The sequence below is a fragment of the Choloepus didactylus genome, chromosome 18, assembly GCF_015220235.1.
Source record: "Choloepus didactylus isolate mChoDid1 chromosome 18, mChoDid1.pri, whole genome shotgun sequence".
In the NCBI taxonomy this organism is placed as follows: Eukaryota; Metazoa; Chordata; class Mammalia; order Pilosa; family Megalonychidae; genus Choloepus; species Choloepus didactylus.
This window is the reverse complement of record NC_051324.1, coordinates 68,110,165-68,136,714: the sequence shown is the minus strand read 5'-3', so window position 1 is coordinate 68,136,714 and position 26,550 is coordinate 68,110,165. Positions and strand designations below refer to the sequence as shown.

Here is a 26,550-nt window from a genome sequence, read left to right as displayed (position 1 = left end):
GTGTTTATGGGTAGAGAGGGTGGCAAGTTACTGAGGACATCTGGAGACAGTGAGAAAGATGCCGAGAATGGGAACTATGATTCAATAACCGTTATTTTATCAAACACCTACTATGTACCTGACACTGTTCTTGGCCCTGGGGATATAGTGAGGATTCCAGACAACAAGATCCATACTGTAAGAGAGCTGGGGGAGCCCGCCTTCCTGGGACCCCTTGATGAGGTAATCACCTTCGGAAGTAAAGTTTCTTGTGCACTTAATATGCACTGAATTGCCCTATGAGGAATGTACTCTTTTATGCTTCTTTGATAGATGGGGACACTGACGCTTAACAGAGATCAGGAACTTGCCTGTGGTTGCACACAATAATTGGAGGAGCCAGAAGCCCCCGGAAGTGGGTTCTCAGCACCACTGGATACATGAAGATGGGAAACCCTCTGGGGTAGAGTCTGACTAATTTTCTCTGACAAATAGCATTCCATTGGCCTTGACTAGTTTCTTACAGGCCAGATGGATTTGCTGCTAGGCTTCTTAAAGGTGATATTTAGTATTTGACAATCTGGCAATGTTGACATTGATGAGTAACGATGGCTTGTGGAAGCTAAAACAAAACAGCCCCTTGGTTTGGTTTGGGAGAGTTACGAATGCTAGTGGCAACTTTTGATGATTTGCCAAGACCTAAACTTCTTCTTCCCTTTTTTTAAAAGTAAATATTTATTTTAGAACAGTTCTGGTCATACAGAATCATTGCAAAGTTAGTGCAGGGACATCCCACAAACCTCACACCCAGGTTTCCCCGTTATTAACATCTTAAACCACTATGGTACGTTTGTCACAATTAATGATGAACCAATTTTGATACATTATTATGTGTTAATCATATGTCCACAGTTTTCCCTTAATGTCCTTTCTCTGTTCCTGGATCCCATCCACAGTACCATATGGCGTTGAGTTGTCAGGTCTACTTAGGCTCCTCTTAGTTGTGACTCAGACTTTCCTTGTTTTTGATGACCTTGACAGTATTGAGGAATGCTGCTCAGGTATTTTGTAGAATGTTCCTCAACTGGGATTTGTCGGATGTTTATCTTGTGATTCAGCGGGGGTAATGCATCTTTGAGAGGAAGACCACAGAGGAGATGTGTCCTTCTCACCACATCACATCAAGGGTGCATGCTTTCACTAGGGCTTATTACTGCTGACATTGACCTTGAGCACCTGGCTTGAGGTGGTGTCTTAATTTTCCAGAGCTGCTATGACAAATACCACAAATTGGTTGGCTTCAACAATAGGAATTTATCACAGTTTTGGAGGCTAGAAGTTTCATGGCATCAAGTGTCAGTACTGGAGGATAAAAGTATCAAGGTATGCTTTCTCCCGGAGTCTGCAGTGTTCTGGTGATGGCTTGCCAGCGGTCCTCAGTGGTCCTTGGCTAGTAGAAGAAGCAGCGGTGCCTCCATCATAGGGCGAGCTCTGTCTCCTTCCCTGGCTTCTCTTCATCCTCCTCTGTGGCTGAATTTCCTCTGCTTCTAAGGACTTCAGCCATATTAGATTAAGGTCCACCCTAACTCAATTTGCGCTCATTCAAATAGGATCTTCAAGTTCCTACTTACAGATGAGCTTACACCCACAGGACTTGAAGATGTCTTTGTTCAATTCTTTTCAGGCAGTGTTTGCCAGGTTTCTCCTCTATAAGTTACTTTTTTGTTTCCCCTCCCTTTCCATACTGTACTTTTTGGAAGTTTGTCACTTTGTGTAGCCCACACTTAAGGAAGGTGGAGTAGCTACATAGGGTAGAGTAGCTACATAAATTATGTGGAATTCTTCTGCATGAGAGAGTTGTCTATTTCTCCCTATTTATTTATTTATGCCATCATTTATTGACATCTATATGGATTCATGGATATTTACTTTATACTCTGGGTTATAATCCAATGCTACTTTATCTGTTCAGTTGCTCAAATTGTTCCAGCTTTGGACATTGGGTGCTCTTTCGATTCTGTATCTGTTTGACATACCCACATCATTGTGTGTGTTTTTTGTTTTAGCGTTTTCTTACTTTCTGGCACTACAAGATGTTCCAGGCTTATCTTATGTTCCGGTTTGCTAGGGCTACTATTATGCAAAATACCAGAAATAGATTGGCTTTTATAAAGGGGATTTATTAGGTTATAATTTTACAGTTCTAAGGCCATAAAAGTGTCCACACTAAGGCTTCAACAAGAGGATACCTTTACTGAAGAAAGGCCAATGGCATCCGGATCACCTCTGTCAGCTGGGAAGAAACATGGCTGGCATCTGCTGATCCTTTGCTTCCAGGTTGTGTTTCAAATGGCTTTCTCCAAAATGTCTCTGGGGTTCTGTCTTCGCTCCTCTCTCTTAGCTCCTGTGCATCCTTGCTTCTTTCTCCCAGGACATTCCTCTCTCAGTATCTGGGAGCCCTCTCTTAGCTTCTCCAGGGCAAACTCTGAGCTTCATCTCTTAGTTTAGCATCTCCATATGTCTCCAAGCATCAGCAGGTGTCTGTGTTCAGCCCCTGAGCTGTCTTAAGTTCTCCAGTGAACTAATCAAGACCCACCCTGAATGGGTGGGGCTATACCTCCATGAAAATAATATAATCAGAGTTGTCACCCACAGTTGAGTGGGCCACATCTCCACAGAAACATTCAATCAAAAGATTCCACCCCACAAGATTGGATTAAAAGTTCATCTCTTCTGAGGTCCATAACAGTTTCAAACTGGCACATCTTGTATATTTTCTGTCCCAGTCTTAGAGTCAACCATTTCTTCAAGGAAACCTGGTTCCTTTTATTGGAGAATGGGAGTAGAAATAAACCATGAGTCTTATTGCTGGGGTGCCATTGCTTCTAGGCCTTCTCAGTGGAGAAAGCAGGGAGATATAGATATGCATCCTAACCCATGTATATACACACATATATATGTTTTTATATGTGGCCATCTGAATCTCTTTTAAGCTAAACTTGCATTCTTACTGATACCTCCAACTCCAGTCCATAACCACACTGATCATTCTGGCTTCCTCTCCTTACTTGTAATTTCCCACTCCAATAGTGGGAAACCTGGCTCTTCCCATCTGCCATTCATTTGTTTAATTGTTTAGCTTTAGTGTATGTGAACAGTGGTTTCAGACTTCTTAACCTGTACCTCTGTATGAAACAACTTTATCAACTTAAGTTTTGCTTATGTACAGAGTGACTTAGGTCAGCCTCTTACTCCCTCCTTCAGTGAGGCTGTTTCATACATTTGTAATACATAGATTATTTTGTTGAATCCTGCATTCTATCCTGGGATCCCTTAACATTCTAAATGATTTTTTAAAATTTGCTTACGTTATGGTTTACTCTTTGTGCTATAAAGTTCTATGGGTTTTAACAAATGCTTAATGTTTTGTATTCATCACTACATAAGCGTTTTTTAGTCACATGTGACTAAATTCATTTACTCTAGACCTGCACAGTCCAATGCAGTAGCTCTCAGCCACATGTCACTATTTAAATTTAAATTAATTAAGATGAAATAAAAGAAAAGATTCAGTTCCTTGGTTGCATTAGCCAGATTTCACGAGCTCAATAGACATGTGTGGCTAGTGGCTGCCGTATTGGGCAGCGCAGATATAGTATATTTCCATCACTGCAGGAAGCCCTATTGGACAGCACTGCCCCAGATCATGAGATGTTTAAAGGCAGACCACATGTCTTGTTGCTCTCCATATCCCCACCCCAGCACCTCACACCCTGCCTGGGCATGGTGGATGCTCAGAGAATGTTTATCAAATGATTTTGTGATCCAGTAGTTCTGAACTGTTGTCTACCAGGTCCTCTGGGGAATTGTGTCAGCTTTGTGTGCCTTGTTCTCCACCTCCTCTTATTACATTAAGATGGTGATGATGGTAGACAGAGAGTTAAACATGATGAGTATTAATGGAGGTGGAGTTGATGGAAACATCTCTTCATTCTAATGGGTGAATCAGTAAGATTTTGGTGGCAGATGCAGAATCCACACCTGTTGGTTAAGCAGGAAGAGATTTATTACAGGGTATTGAAAGGTTTATAGAATCCACGGGAAAGCTGGGGTGAGAGGGATCTCTAAGTGGAGGTTTCAAGCTCAAGCCCCAGAGTCACAGCACAAAACATCCATTAGAGTTGCCACCAGTTCTTCTGCAATCAGGAAATCAAGTCACCAGCCATAGGACCACGCAGCCTTTGCCACAGAGGAGAGGCAGTGGGGTGGACCCTGTGCAGAGAAGGTCTGAGAGGAAAAGTCCCAGTGCTCACACAGCTGAGGTGTGTGAAGAGAAGAGAAGTCTAACACAGATTTCTAAGTTATCTGTTTTGAGGTGTTCAATGTAACACCTTCTCTCGCATCTCCTCTCTCCAGAGAAGTCTAGGTTGCTCGTTAAAGTCATGGAGAGTAGGGGGACTTGAAGACAAGCTAAGTTCTGGGTCTGGGTAGAGGGGCAGAGACAAACAGCCCATGTGGACCCTGGCAGCAGAGAATGAGATTTGGGCTGCAGGAAAGGAGATGCCTCTAGTGGCAGGCTCTTACTCTTTGCCACCCACCGTGACAGTCAGCTTCTGTGTGATTCTAAGTCTCCACTTACGAGTTAAGTAGAGAAGATTATGGCAGGCAAAGAGATGAGGGACAGAGAAGCTGCTGCCTGCCCAGGGTCACTGGTCACTGTTGGCCGAGCCGGGAGTGGACCCTGTTGTCCCTGATGCCCTGCTCCGTCTCCAGTTCCTTCCTGCACACCACATCTATCCACTTGTCGTCCCTCCGAGAGAGCCCTGTTGTTTATTGCACAAGGAGTAGCAACATGAAAGTTGGAATTCCATCCGAGTCCAGGGCTCTGAAGAACATGCCCAACAAAGCAATCCACTTAAAATGCAAATTCCACTGACACTAATAAGCAATATATATACACATGCATTTACACATGCAAATGAGTGGAATGGGCCTCAGTCCACCGCTGCTCTCTGCACATCATAACTCCGTTCGAGACCCCACATCAGAGTGCAACTGAGAGACTGTCTCCCACTTCTCCTGTCTGGTTCAGTCCTTCTGATGAGCTCAGGGGCCTCTGGAGGGCTCACGTGGGGGCTCCCCTGGTCGTTCAGAAGTTCAGAGCCTCTTCCAGGTTCAAAGCTCCCCTCCTAAGCTGTGTGATGGGGCATAAATAACGCCACCTCTCTGAGCCTCAGTTGCTTTCCCAGGTGATCTTGCCCCACCTGCCCGCTGAAATCTCCCTCAACCTTGGGGGTCCAGGCAAGACCTTCAGGAAGCTGCCCACCCCCCACCCACCCCCCCGCCATCGCCACCCATGCTGTGGTTGCGGAGAGGGTGATCTCATTCTGTCATCTTGCACTCATCGTTTAGCACGGAATCTGCAGCTGCCAACGCAGACTTTCCTGGAAGATCTCTACATTCCTGCCACCACCATGCCTTCCCTTCAAAGCGTTCTGGGATTCCCGGCAACTAGAGAATACTGGAGGTTTTTGCCATGGGTGTCTGCAGCCAGGAACAGGTTGAAAAATACTTCTCCTGGGAAGGTGCACCACCCTGCTTATACTCGGGTACCCCAGGTTTTCATCAGTTGGCAACAGGAAGTGAGCTTTCCCACATTTGCATCAGCAGCCGTCTCCCTTCTCCACCTACAAAAATTTATATTTGCCTGTTTTGAATGGAAATCTTTCTAAATTATTTTTCACATTTGGCTGCCTTCCTAAACGAGGCTGGACTCAGGTCCTCATGATAAACGTCATTTATTAGAATCAATGTGACACTGTGATTCTCCTTGGGGCTGGTGGGGTTGCCCAGCAAACTCAGCCCCTTCTCGAAATGACCCACTTTTAGGTCATTTGTGGCCTTCCTGAGGCCTCTCCAGCCTCTTGGGGAAAGGGCATGAAGCAAGGCAATGAATAGTACCATTTCATTTGTGCAACAAAACAAAACAACCAAGGGTGTGTGTTTGTGTGTGTGTGTAGTCAGAACTGCATACAACAACATTGGAAGTTACCTCTTCATAATGGTTGAGGAGCTTTTTTGTCTGTTTTTCTACCACCTACTTTTGAGTGCTGACATGGCATTTCCTTACATGGAGGTGTTGTGATTTGCTGGACCAGACTCCCGTTAGGTTGCTTCCAGTTTTTTCTCTGCTGTAAATAATGCTCTGGCAAACCTCGTTGTATGTCGATCTCCACGTACACTGATTCAAATAGGAAAATTCCTCAACGTGGAATTGCTGGATAAAGAGAGTGCTCGTGTAAGTTTTTAATACTTAATTTAGACATGCCCTCTAGCACTATTGTACTAACCTTCATTCCCCCTGGGGTGTGTGAGGCTCCAGCATCTAAAAACACATGCCCCTCAACCCCGGCGCTGATCCAGGCCCGATGGGATGGGCTCCCTGCCAGCTTGTTGGCACCACTTCTTTACTCTCCTTTAGCACCTGCAGTTCTTTGCACACTACAGACTCCCAATAAATATTTGTGGCTTACTGAAAGAGAAGCTCCATCTCTCCAGCCCCAGCCCAGCCCCTGGCGCTCCCGGAGCCGGCCTGTCCTCCTCCTCCGACAGAGGCAGATAATAGATGGCCAGAAGCCCGCCTCAGCCTCGGTCTCCGTGTGGTGATGAGGGGCAGGATAAATGCGAAGTGAGCGGCAATATTTCCTGAAAGCGGGGAACGGCAGAATCTATCATTTTCTTCCGAGTCTCCACAGACTACGAAAGGAGCTGTCTGTGAGAGTGTGGAGCAGGGCTGGGGGGCCAGCGGCCAGAGGCCGGGGGACGCAGGAGGAGGCTGGAAAGGCGACGAGGACACAGTGGGGCAAGAAGCAAACTCAGTAGCCTTGCAGCCAGCTAGAGTGCAGCTTAAAAATGGAAGTTTCTGCACAATCAATTCCCGGCTCAACACACTCGCCAGGCAGCAGTGGAGTGGGGGGATGTGGGAGACAGAAAGAGGGAAGACAGGAGGAAGGCCTGTATTTGATGAATACCAAGGACTTATTTACCATGGAAGGTGGTGTATTTAATTCCTCCCTCCTCTCTCAGTGCCCTCCCCAATCCTTTCATCCTCAGGCTTCACCCGGAGGCGGGTGAGGTTTGCTAGGCTGCTTGATCTCTAACTAATCACAGCAGGAGATGCTTTCCCAGCTGCTTCGTTTTTATGGTCACCATTCCTGCAGCAGAAAGACTGGACTTCTTTTTCCCCAGGCTGAGCCTGCTGTGAGGAGACTGCAAGGGAAAATAATCTACTCAGAACCCAGGACTCTCCCAGCCAGCTTCCCCCTCGCTTCCTCTCTACAGAATCTGTGAAGGCTTTGGGTAGCGGGCACCCCTAATCATCTCTCACTGCTGAAGGGTCAAGCTGATCTCCTGTGGTCAACTGATTGTATCATTGGCCGTGGAAATGGCCTCTCTATATCCAGGCGCTTTGGCAGTGCCCACCCAGGCTGAGTCTTGGCTTGTCCATGTGGTTTGCTTCAGTCAACGGTATGGTAGCAAGCTTGACCCAAGCAGAGGTTGGAAATGTGCCCTTGTGCTACTGCCATGAGAACATGACCAGGCTAGCCTGGTGGGGATGTGAGAGCCACCGGCAACCCACCAGCAGATATCAGAAGTGTGAGCAAGCCCAGCTGAGATCAGCCAAGCCCAGCCCAGCCAACATGTACGCTCATGAGCAATAATAAATGGTGGTTGTTTTAAGCCATGATGCTTGGGGATGCTTTGTATGCAGTGCTTGCTAGCAGTTACATCTCCCTTAGATACACATTAAGAGCTGTTCCGGAGATCAGCCTGGAGTAAGCCAAGTTGAGCCCTGGAAGATTAGTGACCTTGGGATCTCATGCTGTGTTTCCGATGCCCAACTTGCCACTCACGAAATGGATCTGCAGTTGTCCTACAAAGATCTAACAAAGCATATTTAGGCATAGGGAGTTGCTAGGATCCTCTCAAATTCTATGTATTCCCAATGTTTTAGATTTTGTTGGAGTTCATCAAACTGTATGAATAATACATGCTCATTGTAAAGGTAGCTCAAGCAAACTGAGAGTAGATAAAGTTAAAAATTCATCTTTACTGTACCTCCTACAACTACCCCCTTCCCAAGCTAGTCCCCACTCCAATTTCATTCCCTTTTTGGGGATATACCCTTTCAGATATTTTATAATGCATTCGTACACACAAATAGATAGCTCTAGTTTTATTTATTTTACAAAAACAGAATCATGAAAAAACACTAGCTCTGAGATCTGCTTCTTTTACTTAATGGCCATTGTACAAGTCTATCTCATTCTTTTTAATATTTTAATGCCCTTAATATTAATTTTTTCATGCATAGATATGCAATCACTTAACCATATCTCTGAGAGATGTTTAGATGGGTCCAAATCTTGTTACTGTAACTAAAGCGAACTTCTTTGTGCATAACATCTTTGTGTACTTATGGTGATATTTCTGTGGGAGACACATCTAAACGTGCAACCACAAGGTCAAGGAAACTGCTCATCTGTTCATTTTAATACATACTGCGAACCTGCCCTCCACAAAGAGTGATGGCATGAGAACATCTGTGGCCCCACGCCCTCACCAACTATGGCTCTTATCAGTCTCACAACCTTTTTTGCCAATGTAATAGGAAAAAAATCAATACCTTGTCTTAATTTGTTTTTGTTATTAGTGAGGTTGAAATTGTTATTTCCTGTTGGCTCATGATTGTTTTCTTATTGAATATGGCAGGTCTTTATATAATATGGCTACAAACTCTGCCTTATTTGTCCTCAATTTTCCTAAATTCATCATTTCTCTGCCTCTTAGGCAGATAAACCCATTTTAAAAATCCCAGAAATATGGGTCTTAATTCTCTCTCCAGGATTTGCTCTTCCTTTGTTTAAATATTGTTGTATAGTAGGTGGAAATCTAAGGAATTTCTGGGGAAGTAGGCTGCAAGAGCAAGCTTTTCCAACTTATCTGCACCTCTAGCAGCACCGGTAGAGGCTGTAAATTCCTCTCTGGGATCAGCTTTGGTGACATTAGGATTGGGGGTGATAGCAAATGCTTTTGATACTCCATGCCAAAACCATTCAGCCCATCTTGAATTCCAGCTGCAGCTGTGCTGGCCAGTTCCCAGGCATGCTGAGGACCGCAAACACCTGCACTTTTCAGCCTTTCTGCTGGAGATCTTTCCCCAGCGCCTCAGGAACTCGGACAACCTGTGCCACCTGCGTACAGGACAGCCTAGAAGCTGGGGAATTTAATGCCTCAGGGGTAATCCTCAACCAAGCAGGACAAGTGTCAGTGTAAATGCTTCAGCTTCCCAGTCTCCTCGAGAGACAATCCCAAAGCCTGTTCTCCATGATTCTTCAGAGATCCCCAGTGGAATTGAGATTCAGTTGCAGTATTGGTACCCCTTAATTGATTTCTCTCTCTTCCCTGTCTTACTTTCTCCACCCAGTGACATGTTTCTTGCTATCGTCCCCCAAATAAACTACCTGCATCCAACTCCTTGTCTCTAAGACAAGAGAGGAGAGCAGAGCCATCTGTGGATTTCATGATCCTTGTTGTGCCTTTGTATTGGGTCCTTCCTTTGCTGGCTGGTGGAGGGACAGCATTTCGGTCAACAAGCTCCAACAGGTGTTCCCCAGAAGCAGCCCCCTCCTGAAAGGGCCAAGTCCAGGAGCCTAACCTTAACTGAGCAGCCAGGACTGGCAGCACCTAGGGCTCTTTAGGCAAAACTCACCCTTCTTAAGCAGATGCTAAAAGCTTTTCACACATTACAATTCAAAGAGAGCATCAGTTCATGAATTCAAACTGCTGCATTATAATCAGAAAGCATCAGGCAGCCTGTAGCCAAGGCTTGGACCCTTTACCTGGACAGTCTGGGGAACAGAGAATGCCCATTACCAGGTGGCGCTTGCTTAGGGGGCCCTCGCCCCAGGGAAGGGGGTTTTGCAGGAACTTCATTCCGAGATTCAATTATGTGGCTTAAAATACTTCTTACTGGCTGCAGTCTTCCATCCATGGCAGCCAGGTCTCCCAGGCTGCAACCGGCTGCTCTTTCCCTCTCATTCACCACCCTCCCCCGAGACTCCCTTTCCAGGTCCCCTCCCCTCTTTCCTGGGCTGCTCTGGGAACCTAAACTTCCTTTTATTTTATGATGCAGAGCAAGTCTATGTTTCTTTGTTTCAACCTGCTCCTATCTAGAAGTATCCAGGGGCCCACAGGCCCATTAAAGTGTTTTCCTAAACAAAAGAACCAGTAAATCTTCCGTGGCCCTGGAGCGAAAGCCTCCTCATGCAGCCGGCTTTTAAAATAACAAACCTTGGTTTCGTTGTAAAGCTCTTACAGGCTACCTGGTGCGGAGGGAGCCCTGGACAGGCGGGAGCTCTTAGTAAGTTAAGCAGGTGGGGGTGCCAGAGATGAGGCACTAGCTTCCTGGGGGGGGGGTGGGGGGGGGTTACTGGCAGGTGGGGAAGCCCCTGACTCCAGCCAGGGGAGACCCGGGGCGGGGGCAGCCCAAGTTAATGCAAAACTCAGAGGAGTGTGTCCAACAGACATGGGGGGCAGTGGGCTGGGAAGGTGGTGGTGGGTGTGTTCTTGCAGTTCAGCTCCTCTTTCCTTTTTCTTGGGGAATCGGGCCACCTGGCCCCCTCACAGCCTTCCCAGGAAGCAGACTTCCCCGAAGCCAAAGGTAGCTCTTATGAACCAGCCGCTCGGCTGGGCAGGACCAAGCCAGCAGCCTCCTTTAAGGGGAGGACTGTGTGCCCTTGGGCAAGTCACATCCCTTCTGTTCTAGCAGGTAAAATCGGGAGCTGGCTGTGAAACTGAACTGCTGAAAAGGTGGGGGGGGGTGGAGCGGAGCTGGGCACCACCCTGCAGCCTCTGGGGTGCTCTAGTGGCAGGTGGGACCCTAAGCATCTGCCTGAGGGCTGCAGAAGGCAGGCGGGGAGGGGAGGCAGCCCCGGTCCACAACACAGGGGGCCGGGAACCAGCCCAGCTCCTTAACGAGGAAGTAACCCAGTAAGCTTGGATTTCCCTGTCAGCAACAGCCACGCTCTTTGGGGACTCGAGGAGAAGCTGGGCAGCAGCGGGGATGGCGGGGGAAGCAGGCGGGCACGGGGCAAGTTGTCACGCAGAGTGGGAGGGGGCAGAAGGAGCAAAAGAAAAAAAGAGGAAAAGCGAAGTGGGGGCCGCAGAGAAGGAAATCAAGCACGAGGCGGCCCAGTAGGCTCAGCCGAGGCGGAGGCAGGGGCTGCCTCCCGGGCCTGGGTGCCTTTGTTGTGTTCTGCGGCCTAATCGGGAGCTAACACATTCCCACCTCCCCGGACAGGGGCCCCGCCTGGGCGTCCCTCCCGCCGCCCCCGGGAGATAAACAAGAACACAGCAGCCGGCGTCTGCAGGCCTCCAGGGGAGAGCTCAACCCCAAGCGCGTGGGTGCCTCTGAGGCACAGCTGGGGCTGCTTGTGGCCGGGGTGCGGCCTGGGGGAAGGGGTCGGGGGTCGCTGTAGACGAGGAAGTCTCCTTTACCCAAAGGAACGAGCCACAGGTGGCAAAAAGTCTGACATTTATTGAGCAGTTGTGTTTGTATCAACGTCTCAGTGATCCTATTACCGGACTGTCAGCAAACTACTGCCGCAGACCAAATATGGCGCCTCCTGCTTGTTAAATAAAGTTTTATTGGAACGCAGGCCCGCTCTTCGGTTTAGTCTCTTCCAGGGCTGCTTTCCGCTACAAGGGGCAGAGTCGAGTGGTTGCCACAGAGACCCCGAGGCCGGCGAGGCCTAAAATACTAACTCTGCTCTGGGTCAAATGGCCTGTTCAAAGTTACAGAACCAGAAAGGGGGAGAGCTGGCATTTCAGTCCGGCTTTGGTGGTGACGCGCTGTAGTAAAGGGGGCTGGAGGTGAGCACCGTGTGATGGGGGAGGGATGGGCGAAGGGAGAACCAGCCAGACTGTTCAGCTCACCTGGATGGGGCGAGCGGGGCGGAGGTCCCAGGTCGTCAGGTGGGGTGAGGGTGTCTCCGGGAAAGTGTGATTCTGTATAACCCTTTCAGCAAGGACCCCGCCCGCCAGGACTCAGCCTTTCCCGGGTGGGGAAAGGCCCGCCCAGATCCCGCTTCGGCCACACCCTTCCTTGAGCCTGCTGCGGGGGGACCCCCCGAGCCTTGGGCCACGAAGGCTGTGCCCCAGGCCTGCAAGCGGGGGCTGGCAGGCTGCCCTTCACCATGGTTCACCTCCTTCAGGCCCGGCCTCCTCTGGACCGGGATTTGCTTCCAGCAGGTCTGCCCGGGCCAGCCTGGCTGCACAATCAGTGCCTGGCATCAGAGGAGCCTGAAACCCGGGAAGTGCAGAGTCCCTCTGGAAAACTGCCGCTGAGGGGCCTCCCACCTGCCCTCCTGAAACCTACATCTCTCAAAAGGGGGGTGAGATGGAAGGGGTAGGGGTGGGAGTCAGCTCAGAAAAAAATCTCCAACATGCTTGGATATCCTGGTCAGTCGAATCTGTAAATTATTGCTAATGATATTAGCATGTGCTATGAATTAATTATTCTAAGCCTTGATAATAATTACCATGTCATTCGTTCAAGAAGTAGTGTGATTGTGCACCTGCCATGTGCCAGGCATTGTTGTGAGCTGGGAGGAAACAGTGGTGAGCAAACATGTCCTGACTCTGATATTTATGTTCCAGAAAGGGAGAGCAAAACCCCATCCCCTCTTCCCGGGGTTCAATGACTGCGCGATCTAATTTCAGGATGCAGAAGTGCTTTGAAGAAACAGGCAGGGAAGGGGCTAGAACAGAAACCTGAGTGACATGCTGGGTGAGTCATGTGCTTGCACGGGGAAAAGTGTTCCGGGCAGGGGGAATAGCCAATGCGAAGGCTGCAGGATGGGGGAGGACTTGGCAGGTCTGAGGAACAATCAGAGGACAGAGGGCGACGGGTACAGGGGTCAGCCAGGGAAGGGTCTCCCATGGCCACGGAGGCCACAGGGAGGACTTTGGCAGCCACTGAGTGAAGAGGAAGCCCCTGCAGGAGGGAACTGGAGCTAGAGAGCAGGGGTAGCCTGGAGGAGGTCTTCTCTAAAAAGGAGAGGAGAGATGTGGTACCAGTCAAAGGGGCAGGGGCCTGGCTGGTTGTTTTGTTTTGTTTTGTTTGTTAAAGATAGAACTATTACTATGTGCTTATGTGCTGGTGGAAATGACCCAGGATAGAGGGAGATGGTGATAATGGAGGCGAGATGGGGACAGCAGCAAGTCCTGCATGGACAAGGAGAGTTGGAATCAGCACACAGGCTCCTATAACTTGTTCCCGGACCTATACACGTTCCCGTTAGGCATGACCCCATTAGGAGGGTGGCCACACCCCTGGGTTTGCCTGGAATGATTCCTGCTTATGCCGGTTGTCCTGGTGAAATCATAAATAATTCTCAGAACTGTCCCAGTTTGGACAATGACTTACGTGGCCATTCTATGTACTAGGCAGATACTATTTTGATCCCCATTTTGCAGATGAGGAAACTGAGGCTGAGGGAGGTGAAGTCACAGGCCTCAGGTTTGACAGCCTGTTCATAAAACAAGGTGTGACTCTAAGGCCCTGAGCCCTGAACCCCTGTGGGTAACACTTCTGCTCTGAGCACTTGGTGGACACCCAGGAGCTGATGAACCCCTCTAGGGATGTCTAGATTCATGACCTGGTCCCCATTCCTGGGAAATGGTTAGGCTAATACTGGACATGGGGTATTAGACTTTCCCCTCTGGTCTCATGTGCAATGAGGGCAGCCGCATTTCTTGGGCAAGAACAATAAAATATGCGATTTGTTTACAAGTAGGTTTGCTCTGCGTTGGGAACTCTTCCGGGGCTGCCACATTTCAGGCTTCAGCCTATCCTGTCTGATGCCTGGGGCTGTCACTTCTAACCCATGGTTACTGGTGGCTATAAGGTTTGACCAAGTTTCAGAATTCAAAGTGAACTAGGAAAAAGGGCCATGGAAAACTGATCACGGAACCAGAGGGCTGTCACAATTCTCCTCCAGCACATTGAGAAGACGTGGCTAATGCATCATAGCCTCTTTCACAGCTTACCTGGGAACATGCCTCAGAATCCTTCTCAACACTGCACTCTTGTCAGAGTTGGTCTCCAGGCAGAACCTCTTGGCCTTACCTTGTTTAGGCAAAGCTCTCCCTCTAGGAAGGGAGATGGATAAGTGGGGATAAGTAGTCTCTCTAGGTGTGCTCCGAGGAAATTTTTGTTTGTTTGCTTGTTTTTTCCTATGACTCTTTATCCCCATGTGCTCATGCTTTCCATTCCAGAGTTGCGCCTCTGTACACTGCAATGAGAGGAGAGAACAAAGCCGAGCCAACAGGCTCAGGTTAAAAACGCCGTTCTCTCCCTGAGGAAGGCATGTATTTTGCTGGGAGAATCAGCCTCCATGGCAACCATCATTATAACCGCAGACTGGCTACTTCTTCCTGAAGTTTTCTAGGGAAAGCTGCCATTGTATGGAAAGCTGCCTCTTTTCTCCTTTTCTTTTTCCTTGTAAATATTTCTAGAACGGTAGATCGAGGCATATCAAGGTCTTAGTACCTCATCAGCCGGCTTCCAGCACAGTGATATCAGCCAACGACCTCAGTTAAATTTACTCATAAATATCATCGGAAAAAGTGAAGGAAAAATGTAGCTGATTCTTTTAAAATATACGTGGAATTTAGTGCTATACTAATTGTCATTTTTTCTGTTTGTCGATTACATAATATCTGCCAGACGGTCCCAGGTTCTCGAAATACTCTGCACCCGTTAGCTCGTGCCTTCCCCACAGAACTCCTTGCGAGGGAGTGACTTGCATTCTCTTCATCATGCACATGAGGAAAGTGAGACCGAGACCAGCACCGTGTCCAAGTTCTCACATCGGGTAAGAGGGAGCCATATGTTCCCAGTCTTTCTCCTCCGCAGCTCGAGAATTTCCTGAGATGCGCGGGAAGGAGTTCTCACCGGGCTCCCTGACGACCGTCCTGGGTAGGGTGGGGGGAGTGAAGGCACCGCGTCCCTTCAGAGGTGGGAACTGAGGGTCCCCCGCTTCGGGAGCACCAGGGGCAAGGGCAGGGGACTAGGAACTGGAGGGACAAGCTGTTGGAGCCGGGATGCAAGGGCAGCCCTGTGGGGAGGGGGGCCTCACAGGGGCCGGGTGAATTGGGGAGCGGGACAGGGTCTGGGGTAATGGGGCAGGAAGCCCTTGCCTGGCGCTTTAACACAATAACTCCGTGAATAGCACTTTGAGCCACGTTGTTTCGAGATCCTCCCCAAACTGATCATTAGAAGGGCAAGGCCTACATTTCCCTTTTGACTGCAGATGACCCTGAGGTCAGCAGAGGTGACTGGGTCAAGGTCAGCTGGTAAATGACCAAGTTGGACCCAGGTCTGCCTGACTCCAAGTCCAGCATCCTTTTCACCCAGAGTGGGGGTGATGCTACAAATTTGCTTATTCTGAAACGTTTCATTTTTATTATGAAAAATTCACATATGCAAGAGAATGGATTTTCTGTATGTGTCTTAGTTTGCCAGAGCTGCTATGACAAATACCACACATTTATTGTCTCATGATTGGAAGGCTAGAAGTGAAATTTGCTTGTGAGACGTCCTGCGGTCCTCTCTTCCCTCCACGTGGTCATCAGCAAAGTTTCTGGTGGTGGCCTCTCCATCAGCCTGGGGTCTGGAGCAAGGACAATGATGTGACAATGCAGGGCCAAAACCGAAATGTCAGCCAGGCCGTGCTGTCTCCCAGAGCCAGCAGCGTTCTGGAGGTGGCTGTCCTCTGTCTCAGGGCAAGGTCCTTGCTCGCCTGGGCTTTCTCTGACTTCTGTCTTCTCTGACTGTATCCAGATGTCTGAATTTCCTCTCTTTAAATGGCTTACAACCATACAGATTAAGACCCTCTCTGATTCAGCTGGGCCATACCTTAACTAAAAATAATGTCTTCACAAGGTCCTATTTACAAATGGGTTCACACCCACAGGCACCCCACTGCCCTGGGCCTTGGTCACGGGGATGATTTGCCCAAGGCCGAGCCATCCTGGGCCACTCAGTCCTGTGTGGGGCTTTGCCTTAATTAATCTGGTGTCAAGCGCGGGTGCCAGAGTGGTCCCGGCAGGGCCCGAGAGATGACTGTGCCAGAGCAAAACAAAAGGGAGCCGCTAGACTGTGACAGCTGATATTAAAATGACTACAACTCACTTCACATCCGGAGTCAATGCATTATAGTCCCAATAAATAATGGGTTACTGCAGGTTAAGTGTCTGTTGCTGCATTTCAATTGTTGATATTTAATTAGCTCTAAAATTAAAGCATTCTTTTATTGCCACGCTGCTGGAACTACTTTATTCCTAATTGATTAAGATTACAGTGTCTCCCAAAGATCCGGCCGGCCCTTTGTCAGCCCAAGTGTGAGACGATTTCATGAGAACGTTTGACATTTCAAAGGGTGACATAAGTATCTTTAAATTAAGCGAAAGATGGAGTTTTTGTTATATTTTTGCAATCCGGGTGCTGATGGGTGAGGAAACACTTTTTAATGGGCATTAGGTTTTATGAGAGGGATGATGGCCAGTTTGAGTAGGTGTGAAAAGGGGGTGGGAGGGTCAGCCACTCCATGTTGTACGGGGGAGACCGTGGCTTGGCATTGATCTTGAAGTCTGGGAAACATGGAAGGGAGCCAGGAAAGTGTGGCGGCTCCCAGAGGACCATCTGCTTGTCTGAAGACAGTGGGGGGCAACGGAGGGAGAAGTAAAAAGAAGGCTGGCTTTGGGGCCCCATGTGGGTTTGAATGCGGCTCTGCCACTTATAAGCTGTATGACCTTCAGTGAGTGACTTGGTCTCTCTGGATTTCAGTTTCCTAATCCTTAAATTGGTCTCCATTTTTCAAGGTCATCATGAAAATAAATTGAGATCATGTTGGCAGAAAAACTGAGCTTGGGCCCTAGCAGATGCCTACTACAGGAGAGCTATCATTAGCTCCATTTGTAAAGATCTGTATTTGTATTTGATAACTCAATTGGCTGGGATACGCGAAGGGCAGGGTGAGGCTCTCCACCGGCCGGGCTCTTTGAGGGTTAAATGCACTGCTCCATCCAGTCTTCTCCTCTTGGTGACATCTTGGGCAGAGGAAGGGGGCTCCTGGCCTGGCTTTGCAGATGGTCTGGCCTTCCCCTTTGCCCAGGCCCCCATGTGCTGCTCCCTATGTCCATTTTGGGCCAGACCCTGGCCTGGCTTTTCTCTCTGGCTTAGATCCATACCCAGATCTTAAACATTAGTGTATGTCCCACCTCTCCTCCAATTGTATTAGTTATCTACTGCTGTGAAACAAATTACCTCAAAATGAAGTGACTTAAAATAGCCCACACTTATTATCTCACAGTTTCTGGGGGTGGGTCGGGAGTCCAACATGGTATTGGCCAGGGCTGGGGTCTCATCTGAAGGCTCAGCCAGGGAAGGGTCCGCATCCAAGCTCTCCTGGCTATTGGCAGGATTCAGTTCCTTGAGGGCTGTGGGACTGAGGTCCAGAGGCCACTCTCATGCCCTTTGCCATGTTCTATTAGTTAGAAGCAGGACTCAGGTCCTGCCCACCCTCGAGGGTGCGACTGTCAGGAGGTGGGGGTCACTGGGGTGCATCGTAGGGTCTGCCGGCCACACTTCCCAGCTCCTTCACGGAGGCTGCCAGTTGGATGTCTCCTTGGGTGTTTTCTGGGGCCTTCTTTCCTGCCCATTAATGGGCCAAACTGGGGAGACTGGGGCCGATCACTAGTTTCCAGCAAGTGGTGACGGATGTCCACTGGTTCGGGCCTGCTCCATCCTTTAGTCCACCCCGTGGCAGGTGACTGTGGTGGCCTCAGCCCTTGGTCCCCAGAATTGAGTAGGATTCACCTGCCCTTCAAAGGACCCCCCACCAGCAACTTAAGAAAGGGCCCCAGTGCCTTCTGCAGGGGTGGAGGTGGGGGTTGCAGCAGATCCAAAAGGACACAGACAAGGGCCACCTCTGTTTGAGCACCACTGTATACCAGTGCCAGGTATGTAGTAGGTATTAGGAGACGTCTGTGGAATGGATGTTGAACAAAAGGTAAAGTGCATTGGTGACCACAGATTGGACACTAAAATCACAACCTTGGCCTTAATAGCACTGTGTCCATAGTGCACCCTGCCTCCCCTCAACCCCAACCTCAGTGCTGTTTCCTCATTTCAGCTTTTCCTTTAGACTGCTGAATCCCACAAGAATCTGAATTACAACCTCCATGTGACGAGGGTTATTTAAAACCAGGTGAGTGATGAAGGCTGATTTCATTGGTTTGGAAGGCTTCTTAAAGATTTAATTCTACTCCCAACTCTTGCTGGAGCCACCTCTACAAATGGCTGTGCCACCTTCCCTGGAAGTCCATTCCACCCCAATAAATCTCTAGAAAGTTTTTTCTTACTTGAATCAGATCTGCCTATTTGTTGCTTTCCCCACTGGCTCACTTTGGGCCACTTAATCACCCTCATGATGGGCATAAGTGCCATTTGTCCACACGGATTCTCTCCTACTCTGTGCATGTAGTAGAGTTGCACTAACTAGTCCCTTGTTGGACAGAAGCACACGGTCACCTCTGGTCAATGAGTTGTGTCACTTTTGGGCTGAGCATGTCATTGTTGATGTGAAACATACCATGGTTCTCTCTTCCCTCCGTATGGTCATCAGCAAAGTTTCTGGTCGTGGCTGCTTCATCAGCCTGGGGTCCGGAACAAGAACAATGACGTAACAATGCAGGGCCAGAGCCCCCATGGAAATATAGTAGGAATTAGAAATAGACTTTTAATGTTTGTGCAACTGAGATTTGGGGAGCTGTTTGTTATTGGAGCCTCGCTTGGCCTATCCTAACTAATAGACCCTCCTCCTCAGTAACAGCCTTTAGTTTAGTCATTCTGGCCATTGGGGGGAAGGGCAAGTAGGGTAAACACTGGGCAAGTTGGGATGTTTCCTAGCAGGGCTGCAGCTATTTGCTCCATTGGCAGCTTCTGGCTGCAGGTACACAGCATGAAGGCTGTGGAAGCCACAGGTAACAAGCTGCAAACCCGTATAATCCCATTTCCCACTGAACATGGCATGAAACCTACCAAGATGTTTCCCACAAAGAACATAGCCTCCTGGAGATTGCACACACATTGTGAATCTGATTCGGGCCCCACACGGGTGTGAGGCCTCCTTGGCGGCTGCACAACAGCTTGCCTTCCAGGCCCTGGATTTTAGGGAGAGAAGTCATGCTTGTCTCTGCTCACACTAGTTTTAGTACACTCGAGTGGAAAGTGGCAGCTCCTGGCTCTGGTGCCAGAGGGCTAATGAGCAGGTTGGTGCATCATCCTTCTGATTAGCCTTCTTTTCCCTAACTTAGTTGTCTGGTTGAGAGGGGCCATTGGACCAGAGAGGATACAAAATGTATTATTTTCCAAGTTTGACTGTCTGCTAAAAAAATTACTTGGCTTGTGAAGTGCCAACATATCTATGAAAAATAGATGCCTATTACATTTGACAATTAGCTTTGGAAATAGAAAGTGAAACAGAAGCATAGGTCTAATAGTAGTTATTTGATCCTGATTTCCTGAGCACATCCGGGACATTCATTAGCCGTGTATTCACATAGCCATGCACACCCCACACACACTCGCAGGCACACCCCCCACACACACACCCATGAACACAACACTCACAAAAACCCACTCACACACACTTACACTCATGCACACACACAAACACCCATGCGTGCACACACATGTCTGTGCACACACAGCCACACACACAACCCTGTGCCCATATACCCAGGCACAGGCACCCACACATGCACACATGCACACACACCTATGAACACATTCTCACACACACCAGGTTTCCCAAGATGTAGGCAACAGGTGCCTGCAGCACCCTCCCCCCATCTCCTAACATCTCTGCACCATCACCTTGAGAGAATGAGAGAACAAATGTACATGGGTTCATGTCCCAGCGGAGGCCCCGGACACCTGCGATACCAAGCCTCAGGGGTGTCCACATGCCCACAAGCAATTTAAAAAAGTAAGTGGGGGTCAAATTCTATTAAAGGAAGCCAGTGACAGGATCTCCACAACCCAGGACATAAATCATGCTCAGACTCTTGTTTCCGGTGTGCTTTTTGCTCTTATCCTGCCACATGGGGTTTCCATCTTCTCTCCAAACCCCAGGATCCACTCTTGGCCTGCAGACAATCTCACCAGCTGCATCCAATTTGCAGATATCTTGGTCCCAAGCTAGAACAAATTTCCCGATGCAAACTGGGAAGATCCCCAAGGTGTGGAGGCCAAGAGGAGATGCCAGGTCCCAGCCTCTTGCAGAAGAGGATGGAACCCTGCCTGGCACCCTCCAATTCCCCACCCCACAATTCATCACTGTCCTCTGTGGTGTACCTAGTACCATGGTGACAGCTATAGGAGGAACCATTCTAGCTCCAGAGTAAACTCTCATGACTTAGGCCAGCACAGAGATTACCCCTAAAAGATCCTCTTCCTGGATATGGGGGAAGGCTCTGTGGCTGGGAGCAAATGTGGAGCCCTCCAGCCGGGAGGCACCGCTCAGCTGAGATCACTGATGGCAGCCGGAGCCATAGCGTTCAGGCTGCATGGGCGTATTCCTGCCAGGAACTGTTTTATGTTCTGACTGTCCATAATGGGATTTAATTGTAATGATCTGGTATTGAATTCCCCTTAACAATCAGGGGGAATGGATCCTGACTGGATTGTAAATGTGTTTGCAAATAGTGGAATGATTCAACCTTTGTGTGCAGTTCCTCTCTTGGTGGGCCAAAAGTGAGCATGTCAGGATGCCCGGGCAGAGGGGAGGAGGTGGGTTTCAAGGGTGCAGATGGAGACCTTGACCTCTGAGGGTGGGTGGGTGGATGGGTGGATAAAGGTTGCTTTCTGCCCTAGAGCCCCTCCCTTCAGGGGTTGGATGGTAAGTGATCAGTTCTATGTGCTAACTGAGGTCAGTACGTAAGCCCATGATGGCTTAGAGTAATAAATATCATCAGTATGTATATGATATAATTGATAGTAATACTATTAATATTATCTCTGCCCTAAGCATTTTACATGCATTCTCTAATTTAATCCTCACTCTTATCCCATGAGGTACGTAATATTATTATGGCCCAGTTCATTGAGAGCTGATGCCAAGTAACTTGTCCAAGACCACATGGCCACGAAGTAGAAGACAGTCTATGGCTTACGTGCTTCTATGCTGTCAGCCGTAGAATTAGGTATGACCTGGTGTTGATCAGGGGTTGGGTGGTGTATTGGTTATCTTCGGCTATGTAACAAACTACCCCAAAACAAGGTGACTTAAGACAATGCACATTTATTATCTCACAGCTTCTGTGGTCAGGAATATGGGCACAACTTAGCTGGATCCTCTGCTTCTGGGTCTGCTGCAGGCTGCCATCAAGGTGCTGGGCAGGGCAGGGTTGGGGTCTCATCTGAAGGCTCAGCTGGGGAAGGAGCTGGGTCTGTGTTTACTTAGGTGGTTGTTGGTAAATCTCAGATCCTCAGTGGTTGTTAGACTGAGGTCCTCAGGTCCCAGCTGACTGTTGGCCAGAGGTTGCCATGCAATGAATGCAGCAACGGAAGAAGTCTACTAGCAGGACAAATGCTACAATCTGTGGAGATTAACCACACAATTGATGTCCCATCATCTTTGCCCTATTGTACTGATTAGAACAAGTTGCAAGGTCAGCCCACAGTCAAGGAGAGGAGATGGAGACCATCTTAGACCATCGTAGAGGCTGCCAGCCAAAGAGGAGAAGAGAATAGTCTGCCCCACTGCCATGAGCCAAGTCCAAGTCCAAGTGAACACCCTGGGTTTCCTATCAGTATGCACAGCAGTTCACGTCTACGCCAAAGCAGCTCCATGAGAGGGTGACTTCCTAGTAGTTTTATCCTCATCCCCCCACCCTCCCTATAGGAATCAGACTGAGTACATGGAATCTTGATTCTGAAAATGATTCTGAATGCTGCTATCCAGCCATCAGTTTAAAACCATCATCCTCCAGTACATCCCAAACCTTCCGTCTACCTCCCCTTGTTGAGGGGTTGATTCATTTGTTAATGCAACAGGCATTTATTAGGCATCTGCTATGCAGTTGGTACAGAGCCAGCTACTAATGCCCTGGGGAGAAAAGACAACGTTCCTGGCTTTAAAAGAGCTCAAGTGCTATTAGCCAGGCAGCAGACCTTCTGCAAAGGTAATGTAGATCTAGGAAGAAGAAAGGCTAAACAGAATCAGGGGAGGGCCAGCTCATCGCAGCTTGGAGGGGCAGTGCACAAGGGAGTTTTCCCAGGGGAGGTGATGTCCCAGTGGGCTGGAAGGATGATGAGAATTGGGGAGGTGATGGAGGGAAAGGAGGGGAGCCCTAGAGAAAGAATGCAACTGACACAAAGGTCCAGAGGCTTGAGAAAACTCGGCACCTTCTGGGAACTAGAAGTCTAGGCTAGACTAGATGTAGGGGTGCAGGAGCGGGATGGGGAGGTCTGCAAGTGGTTGAAAACATGTCCTGTGTCCCACGGGTGCAAGCTCCTTTCCAGAAGGCTTTGTTCCAGCAAGAGCATTCACTGTCAACAAATACTTCCCAACTGCTTATGTGCCACCCATGGCCCTAGGCAGTGAGAGGACAACAATGAACAACACATGTAAGGTTCCTAACTTCAGGGAGTCTGAATCCCAGAGGGAAAGACAGATCACACACACACACACACACACACACACACACACACACACTATCACACACACAACACGATCACCACCAACACCCCCACCACCAACAACAACAATCATCCTAGAGTGTGACTACAGACGGTCATAAGTGCTGTGAGAGAAAGAATCAGATTACTGGGATGGAGGAGCAGAGGGAGACTTCATTTATGGGGTGGAGAAGGCAGACTTCTCTGAAGGGGTGACCTGAAGGATGAGAATTGGCAAGTAAAATCTGGTAGACCCCAGCTTGGAGACGCCCATGCTGAGCCCCGCATCAGCCGAGCCAAACACCTAAGCCAGTTTCTATTTCCTGTAAATGCCTGGCTTACCCAGAAAACCAAATTTAAATACAGCTGATCAGTTATCCCCAGCCAACTTCCTCATTCCTAAGCAACCATCTGCTCCCCACTTTGTAAGACCCACCCCTCCCCCCCGGAAATAAAATGGCGGCTTCATATCTGCCAATCAGAACATCTCACTTGCCCCTGCACTCACCCTATACAAGCGTCCCCTTTCCACCCCCTCCGGAACTCCCTTCCACTTTCTGAATGGGATGCTGCCTGGTTCAGGAATCACTCAATGAAACCGTGAGATCTTAAATTGCATGAAAGGTTTTTCTTTTATGAGTTTTGCTGACCACGATGGCGACTGCTGGTGGCTCTGGCGACAAAGACAGGTGAGGGTGCTTTTGAAACTTTTGAGTTCTCTGTCCTCCTCGCCATCTTCAAGGGTCGTGGGTGGGCACCTCTCAGATTCGAGCTCCACTGTTTGTGTTCGAGCGCTCCAATCTCACTAGCTTTTAGCCCAAAGTTAGCAGGTCAATCTTAATTGGTGAAAAGGCTCAAATTCTTAGCCCAGGTCCCTAGCCTTTCGGTGCAATCTGCAGTTTCATTTTTGCTAATGCTGGTTTCTTTGTCCTGTGCACAAAGTAAGAAGTGAAATGATAAAGATGGAATCCTCAGACTCTAAAAACTTTGATTCTTCATCCTCTGGCACTTCCACATATCACGTGTTCAAAAATTAAGGAGCCAGAAAGTGTGCCTACCTAACCAAACAGCAAAATCTCACCCAAGACAATTTAGAGTTGCAATGGCCACTATGGGTGATGTTCCAATTAGCCAAATTTACTCATCTCAGGGGTTCACTTGAGAAAAAGAACTCCCGAATTGGGACACTGGGATGCCTATTTTAACCGGTACACAGAGTCTACTAAGGAATTGCAAGACTCTAAAAATAGCTTATATAAACTCATGAATTTTGTATTTCTATGTTTTCTGTGCTGCTTTGTTTTTATGTATGACTCATGGCTGAAAACTTTTAACTTAAAGCTATATGCTCTCTATTTATTTTCCTACCTCTGGATGGTATTACCAAGTTAACTTACAATGCTCCTTAACAGAGCTCTGTTCAAATTGGCTTAAGGATAAATAAGTGCTTAAATAAGAAGAACCTTTTTGAGGTTATCTTTGATCAAAAGGAGCATGACTGCAGAGAAATTTTGTTTCAATGGAAGACTCTAGCATGCCCCTCAGCTTCTGCTCCTGTTCATTGTCTGAGTTATTTTGCATCCCCTTTGTAAACTGCAGATAACTGCATGGTTTTGTTAGCTAACTGGAAATTGGACCGAGTCCTGTGATGTTGCACATACTGTCTACACTAAATGCCCTGTTGGTAGGCTAACAGGATCCTTTGTACATCAGGCCTCAAACAGGCAAAAGAAAGATAATACCCTCAAACTCTTGACCCCACTGTAATACAGGGTTGCTCTCTTTCATGGCACCATCCTACCTTCCTTAGGAACACATGACCTGGAGCAAGAAGTTATAAATATCCAAGGTTCTGAAACGGAGCTTTAACACCACCTGCAAGGCTCTTTTGGCCTCCAGGCTGGAGTTGAGAGCTGAGCATGGGTGTTCTCACAGGACAGGTGGGCTCTGAAGACCCTGGCTGCCCATGAACAATTTTGCATTTATGTTAATAAATCTGGCACAGTGATAAATAACTGTAATATTTTAAAGACCAAGTTAAGGGGATTCATGATATCAAGTCAGGCTCAAACATTTCAGCGTATAGATGGTTGGCATCAGTCAGGACAGTGCGGACTGGGCCTCTTAGCAGTTCCCTCTGAAATTCACAACACATCCATTGCTGACACTGGACTACCTCACTTGGTTTACACTCCTGAGCAGATCACGAGATGCCCAGGGGTGTCACTGATGCTGGATGGGCTCTTCTGTTGGACTCTGATTTCCTTGGTTAGGGGTCAACATAAACAGAAATATGTTCAGAAACTTATCTATAACAGGAGGAGAAATTGCTGCACCCTCTGCAAAAGCTATTGCTGCAGAACAACAATCTTTAGATTCTTTAGCTAGAATTGTTCTAGATAATAGAGTTGCGCTTGACCGCTTGCTGGCTGAGCAAGGAGGAGTTGGTGCTGTCATCAGTACCGCCTGCTGAACCGGGAGAAACGCTTCTGGGGAAGCGGGAATGCAGTTGCATGTACTAGCCAAACAAGCCACATGGCTCAGGCAAGGAAGTCCTTCCTCAGGATGGCTCTTTACTCTCTTTGACTTACTTGGTTCTGGGTCCTAGAGTTCTTGACTCAGAAGCTTACTCCAAACATCGGACTTTTTATCACTCCTAGCAATGATGATAGTCTCACTGGTGCACTGTATCCTCTCAAGTTTTAAATGGTTGTACCTGGCCAAGTCGCCAAATGGTCTCTGAATGCCTACAATGACAGAAGCACGAAGAGAACAAAAACGACCAACCCCGTGACATCTGTAACCTATAGTTAATCACTTACGAGACCCAGCTAGAGCCCACAGACGGTAACTGAGAGTGGCGCTAATTCCGTCAAGTTTGATCTCAGCCCTTGATAAAAAAAATCTAGTAAGTCCAACAGGGACCAAAAACCTCAGCAAAACCAAAAACCTAAGCTAGTTTCTATTTCCTGTAAATGCCCCGATTGCCCAGAAAATCAAATTTACATACCACCAATCAGTTATTGCCAGCTAACTTCCTCATTCCTAGGCAACTACCTGCTCCCCACTTTGTAAGACCCCTGCCAAGTAAGACGGAAACATCACGTCAGTCAACCTCCTCACTGGCTTCTGCATTCACCCTCTATGAGCTTCCCCTCGGCTTTCTGAACTGGATGCTGCCTGATTTATGAATTGCTCAATAAAGCTGTGAGATCCTAAATGGCATGAAAAGTTTTTCTTTTACCAGAATGAAGCATCCGTGCACGGTAAGAGGTACGGGAAAGCATTCCAGGCTGACTGAGGGTGGAGGAGGAAAAAGGCGTGGTGTGTTCAAGGAACAGAAAGGCAACGGATGTGGCTGGAGAGGAGCGAGGGAGCGTGGTTTGCGATGAGCTGGACAGACAGCTCGCGTGCTGCTTTGTAAGGGCACTGTGAGGAGTTGGAAATGTATTCTAAGAGCAGTGGAAATAAAATACATAAATCCAGCCAGCTGATTGCATCTGATTTCCATCTCTAAGGAAAGGGGTGATGGGTGTGGGACATCCAACATATCTAAAAACAAGCCCTTACAAAACCTGCTATTGGGCAGACATGCACTTTGGGGAAAGGGACTCTTAGAGAACCAGCTCAGAAGCCCCTCTGGAGAGAAAGAAAAGTGAGGGATGAGGAGCAGAAGATTTGCAAAAGCAAGAGAAAGAATCTAAGCTCCTCTTCTCTTTGCAGAATGAGAGCATTCTGGCTGCCATGTGGATTTTAAAGTG

At 48.2% G+C, this 26,550-nt stretch overlaps 1 long non-coding RNA gene across 4 annotated transcripts in view; it reads left to right on the top strand.

Moving 5' to 3' along the window:
• Positions 1-26,268, top strand: part of LOC119514419 — a 56,794-nt gene extending 30,526 nt beyond the window's left edge. For 3 of the 4 annotated variants that reach the window (XR_005212821.1, XR_005212823.1, XR_005212824.1), the window contains 4 exons: positions 313-442; positions 14,771-14,918; positions 18,240-18,314; positions 26,037-26,268. This is a non-coding gene — a long non-coding RNA (uncharacterized LOC119514419). The remainder of the gene's footprint in view (positions 1-312; positions 443-14,770; positions 14,919-18,239; positions 18,315-26,036) is intronic. The other variant, XR_005212822.1, reaches the window with a different exon arrangement.
• The last annotated feature ends 282 nt before the right edge of the window (positions 26,269-26,550 follow it).